The sequence below is a fragment of the Erpetoichthys calabaricus genome, chromosome 1 (assembly GCF_900747795.2).
Source record: "Erpetoichthys calabaricus chromosome 1, fErpCal1.3, whole genome shotgun sequence".
NCBI lineage: Eukaryota > Metazoa > Chordata > Cladistia > Polypteriformes > Polypteridae > Erpetoichthys > Erpetoichthys calabaricus.
The window spans coordinates 81,575,358-81,581,357 of NC_041394.2; positions in this window are offsets into that span (position 1 = coordinate 81,575,358).

Consider the following 6,000-nt stretch of genomic DNA (forward strand, 5'->3'; position numbering starts at 1 on the left):
TTTCACTGTGAAGAAGTTTACTATTTTTGTTTATTTTTCTGGTTTTCTAACTTGCTTTGCTTCTGTCCTTGGATTTTGTGTACGGATTATTGATTTGGACTTGTTTGCACCTGGAGTAAGGAGACCAGGGTTCATGTCCTGGGTTCTTCCTGCGTGGAGTTTGTATGTTCTCCCCATGTCTGTGTGGGCTTCCTCCCACTGTCCAAAGACATTAAGGTTAGGTGGACTGGTGATGCTAAATTGGCCCGCGTGTGTGTTGAGTTTATTCCTGCTCCTGCCTTGCTCCTTGTGCTAGATCAGATAGACTCCGACCCCCCATGGTCCTGGTCTGGATTAAGTGGGTTAGAAAATGACATAATGTTAATCTGTGATTATATTTGCCTAGTTTGGCTTTTTTGAGCTTTCTCTTGTATTTGTGAAAATCAATCCTTTTTTTAATAAAGATACTTTGCTCACCTTTTTGAGCATAACCCGGCACCCCCAATCCCCCTCTCGTGGGACTTTTTCTGTATTTTGGACATTTTGTGTTATTTTACCAGCTCCCCTTTTGGGGCCTGCTAGATGAGAAGCCTGCTGCTAGCAGTTGTGAGACCACCTGAATATGGGGTGAGTTTCCTTGGGCAAGCTGATTATGTTATTGCCCTGCTTTTATGCTTCTTTTAGGGGGCCTCACGTCCATTTTGCTATGTTTGGGACTTCTATTACACAACAAAGCATGGCTGCCTTAGTTTAGGCAACATATCGAAACCAATGCTGTCCAACTTGTTGGTTAGTCTTTTAAGAATGAACAAGTACAGACTGTCTACTGAGAAGACTACGTAAACTTTATAGATAGATTTTAGTAATCTTAAAACTAGAAAATAAAGTCATAGTACACTTCTCACCATCCTGACCCCCAGGCCCTAACATGCAGCCAGGCATGCCAAGCACGCTGATATATTTATTTATTCCATACACACTGGCAGGCATAGAATATAAAAAAAATGTTCACAAGGAAATAGCAAATACATTACATTTCTTATTTTTTGTGTGAGAAAAGCTTTGAAACGATGAGCAAAATGAATGGCATTGAAAGGGACTTTACATTAAAAAACAAATTCAGGCACAGCAATACTCTTCTTCTTAAGCATTTCCCACTTTGATGTGGGGTCGCTATGTTGGACCAGCCTCCTCCACTCCCACCTTATACCCGTTCTTCCTTTGACTCTCCTTTCACACGGCCCATCCACTTTCTCTTGGGTTGTCCTCAGCTCCTTCATCCCCACACCTCCATATCCATGATTCTTCTCCCCACATTGCTTGCCTCTCTTCTCCTGACAAACCCCATACCACTTTAACCTTCTTTCCTATATTTTCTTTGAGATTTTCCCAACTTTAACTGAACCTCTGATTCTCTCAATCTTGATCTTATCACACTTTGTTCCTCCACACACCTATCTCAATGTCTTCATTTCTGTAGCATGCGTTTTCCTTTCATGCACCTTTTTAAATGCATAGCTTTCTGATCCATGCAACGATGCTGGTCAGATGGTCACTGTTTTATACACTGTAACAGATAGCTCAGCCACAGACAGACACGACACCAATGACCAAAACACACAAGTTTATTTACTATGATATTTACAATTTGGTTCCACCCACACACACACTATTCCTCAGTTCTTTCTCTCTTCGGCTGCCTCCACTCCTCTCTCGCAAGCTCCGTCTTCCTCCTCCTGACTCCGGCTCTCCCAAGGGATTGAGACGGCCCCTTTTATCACGCCCCGGATGTGCTCCAGGTGCTTGGTGATGGTCTTCCGGCAGCACTTCCTGGTTTAGCGGAAGTGATGCCCTTGCGCCTGGAAGCACTCCGGGTGTACACAGTTCTTGGAGCGGCAGCACTTCCTGGTGTGGCGGAAGTGCTGTCCTCCAGGGTTCAGGAACCATCCAGGCAGCCCCTTTGTAGGGCCACAGACCTCCCACAGGGTTGCGCTTCCAAGCTCTGTATCCGTGGACCTTGATGGAACTCAGGAGGGCTGCCCTCTTGCATCCAGGGAAGATATTGCCCCTTTCCCGGTCCTTCCCTGATCCAGGCATCCCGGTGGGGCAAAGTCCCTGGTCGTCTGCCACAACACTTTACCCTTCTCTCTCACACTAGTTCTTCAGTCCAATAACACACCTGATACCTTTTTATCTGATTTTCTCAACCCTGATTAGATTCTATTATTTATTTCTAGAGCTAACTCTCTACCCTCTGTTATTGTTGATCCAAGATATTTGAACTTTTCCACCCTTTTATTTTTTTTCCTTTTTTTATTAATTTTATTGTAATCATTCCATACATATAGATCAATTTTTACAAAAAATAGGAGTGAAAGCAAATCAAACTCCACCCCTGAGAAGGAGAGCATGGCCAAAGGAGTAATACTTAAGGCTTGTAAACATACCTAAATTATTGAGTTTAATAGGGCAAAAAAAGATAAATGAAGAAGGAAAAGAAAATTCTTCTTATTCTAAAATATTATTGATTAAATCCTGCCAGGTTTTGAAAAAATTCTGTACAGATCCCCTAACTGAGAATTTGATTTTTTCCAATTTCAAATAATATAAAACATCGGTTTCCCACTGACTTATTAGAGGAGAGTTAGGATTCATCCAATTTAACAAAATCAGTCTGCGTGCCAAAAGTGTAGCGAATGAAATCAGTTTGCTTGTCCTTATCTATTTCAAATCCATCTGGAAGAACACCAAACACAGCTGTTAGTGGGTTAGGAGGGATTGTGATACTAAGGCTGTCTGAAAGGCACTTAAAATTTTTTGTCCAAAATGAAGTTAATTTGGTGCAGGCCTAAAACATGGGACCCAGTGAGGCAGGAGCTTGGTTGCAGTGCTCGCAGGTTGGATCTTGCCCTGGAAACATTTTGGACAGTTTTAAGCGAGACAGATGAGCTCGATATATAATTTTGAGCTGAATAATTCTATGCTTTGCACATATGGAACTCGAGTGAATTCTCTGCATGGCTACCTTCCACTCCTTTTCTGATATATTAATTAAGAGATCTTTTTCCCATTGTCCTCTTGGATCTTTAAAAGGAAGGGACTCTAATAAAATTTTATATATTGCAGAAATGGTGTCTAAGTCCTTGAGGTTGAGCAGTATTTTTTCTAGCATGGTGGAGGGTACGAGATGAGGAAAATCGGGCAGATTCTGTTTGACAAAGTTTCTAATTTGAAGATAGTGAAAGAAATGTGTAGCTGGAAGGTTAAATTTGGAATGTAATTGTTCAAAAGATGCAAAGATGTTGTCTATATAAAGATCTCTGAGGAATTTAATCCCAAATCTTTTCCAGATATTAAAAGTTGGATATGTTTGCGAGGGTTGAAAGAGGTGGTTCTCTTGCAGGGGTGCCACAGATAGAAGATTTTCCATCTTAAATTGTTTTCTAATTTGGTTCCATTTTCTGAGTGAGTGAAGCACAATAGGGTTATTAGTATATTTGCGATAACTTGCATTTATTGGAGCGCAGAGCAGGGAATATAAAGAAGTACTGCAGGATTTTACTTCTATTGCGGACCAGGCCTGTGTATGTTCATTTATTTGTGTCCAGTTTTTTATGGCTTGTATGTTTGCTGCCCAGTAATAAAACTGAAAATTAGGTAGAGCCATGCCACCTTCTGCCTGAGGTCTTTGTAGAGTTGCTCTTCGGATACGTGAATGTTTTGAGTTCCAAATAAATGAAGTTATAGTTGAATCTAGTTGCTTAAAAAATGATTTATTGATATATATTGGGATGTTTTGAAATAAAAAAAGAAGCTTAGGAAGGATATTCATCTTAACAACGTTAATTCTTCCAGCTAGAGTGAGATGAAGGGTTGACCATCTATGCAAGTCTTGCTTAATTTTTTCCATACAGACGGCGAAATTTTGTTGATAAAGAGCTTTATGTTTACTTGTGATATTTACCCCTAGGTATTTAAACTGATCTGTTATGGTAAAAGGTAGGGTATCCAATCTGATATTATATGCTTATGAATTCACTGGAAAGAGTATACTTTTATTCAAGTTAATTCTGAGACCAGAAATCTTTTGAAAATCTGAAAGTGCTGTTAAAACTGCAGGCACAGTGTTTTCTGGGTCTGATACATATAAAACCTTATCATCTGCATATAGAGAAATTTTCTGTTCCAGTCCTTCTCGGATAATCCCCTTTATCTGATAAGAATTTCGACAGTGGACCTCCAGTGGTTCAATGGCGATTGCAAACAGCAGTGGTGACAAAGGGCATCCTTGTCTGGTGCCACGTTCTAGCTTAAAGTAGTCTGAGCAAATGTTATTAATACAAACTGAGGCTTCTGGACTGGTATACAGTAGTTTGATCCATGCACAAATATTCGGGCCAAACCCAAATTTCTCTAATGCAGTGAAAAGGTAGTTCCATTGAATCATATCAAATGCTTTTTCTGCATTCAATGATAATAATATCTCTGGGGTGTTTGACTTTGCTGATGAATATATTACATTAAACAGGCGTCGAAGATTGGAAGATAAGTGTCGGCCTTTAATAAGTCCAGTTTGATCCTGTGATATTACCGAAGGCAGCACTTTCTCCATCCTTCTAGCTATGCTTTTTGAGAGTATCTTAACATCATTATTCAGAAGTGAAATTGGTCTGTATGATGCACATTGTAACAAGTCCTTATTTTGTTTAGGAAAGACAATGCTTGACAAAAAGTTTGAGGTAGAATTTGATTGTCTCTAGCTTCTGTAAATGTTGACAATAAGAGGGGAGCTAGCTGAGCGGAGAATTTCTTATAAAATTCTATAGGGTAGCCATCAGGGCCTGCTGATTTCCCGCCTTGAAGTGACTTTATAGCATCTAGTAATTCTGATAGAGTCAGAGGTTTATCCAGTTCCTCACCACTAAAAGTATCTATTTGTGGTATCTGTAATATATCCAGAAATGCATTAGATTGTGTGTTGTCTTCTTTAAACTCAGTAGAATATAAGGTTTTATAGTAGTCTCTAAATGTGTGCATTATATTTTTATGGTCAATGATTTCATCTCCATTAGTGTTGGTGAATACTGGGATTGCATTGCGAACTCCTTGCTTGTGGATTTGTTGAGCTAAAAGCTTATTAGCTTTCTCTCCGTGTTCGTAGTAATGATGTCTTGATTTATAAATAAGTAGTTCAGTTTCTTTAGTTGTCAAGATGTTGAGTTCTGTATGCAGAGCCTGCCTTTTCCTATGAAGAGCCTCACTTGGATGCCTGGCTTGTTCTTCATATATTCTAGTAATTTCGTTTCTTAGCTCTGACACTTTCTTGGTTTCTAATTTATTTCTGTGGGAAAGATATATAATAATTTGTCCTCTTAAGAAGGCCTTTAGAGTTTCCCAAAGTGTTCCTGTAGAGACCACTGAGGGTGTGTTTGTCGCTAGGAAGAAGCTAATTTGTTTGGATATAAATTCTGTACAGTTCTCGTCTGTTAATAGAAGTGGGTTAAGGCGCCATCTGCGAGGTGAGTGTGAGGGGCATAATGATTTTAGCTCCAAAACTAGAGATGCATGATCGGAGATAACAATTGTGTCATATTTACAAGATTTAATCGTAGGCAAGAAATTATTATCTATAAAGAAATAATCGATTCTTGAGTAGCTATGATGCAGTGGTGAGTAGAATGAATATGTTCTTGAGTTTGGGTTTAGAAACCTCCAGGGATCTGATAAGTTGTGGTCGGTTACAAACTGTGTAATTGTCTTTGCAGTGTTAGATGTCGTCCCCCCTGTGGCAGGAGTCCTATCTAAGAGTGGATTTAAAACACGATTAATGTCCCCAGCCATTATAATTTTATGAGTGTTCACATTAGGAATGAATGCAAATAGATTTTGCATGAATTCCTTATCATCAACATTGGGCGCATAAACATTTATCAAAATCATTTTACTGTTAAATAAGTTGCCCATGACAATCACATATCTCCCTTCAGGGTCCGATACTACATCTGATGCTACAAATGGGAC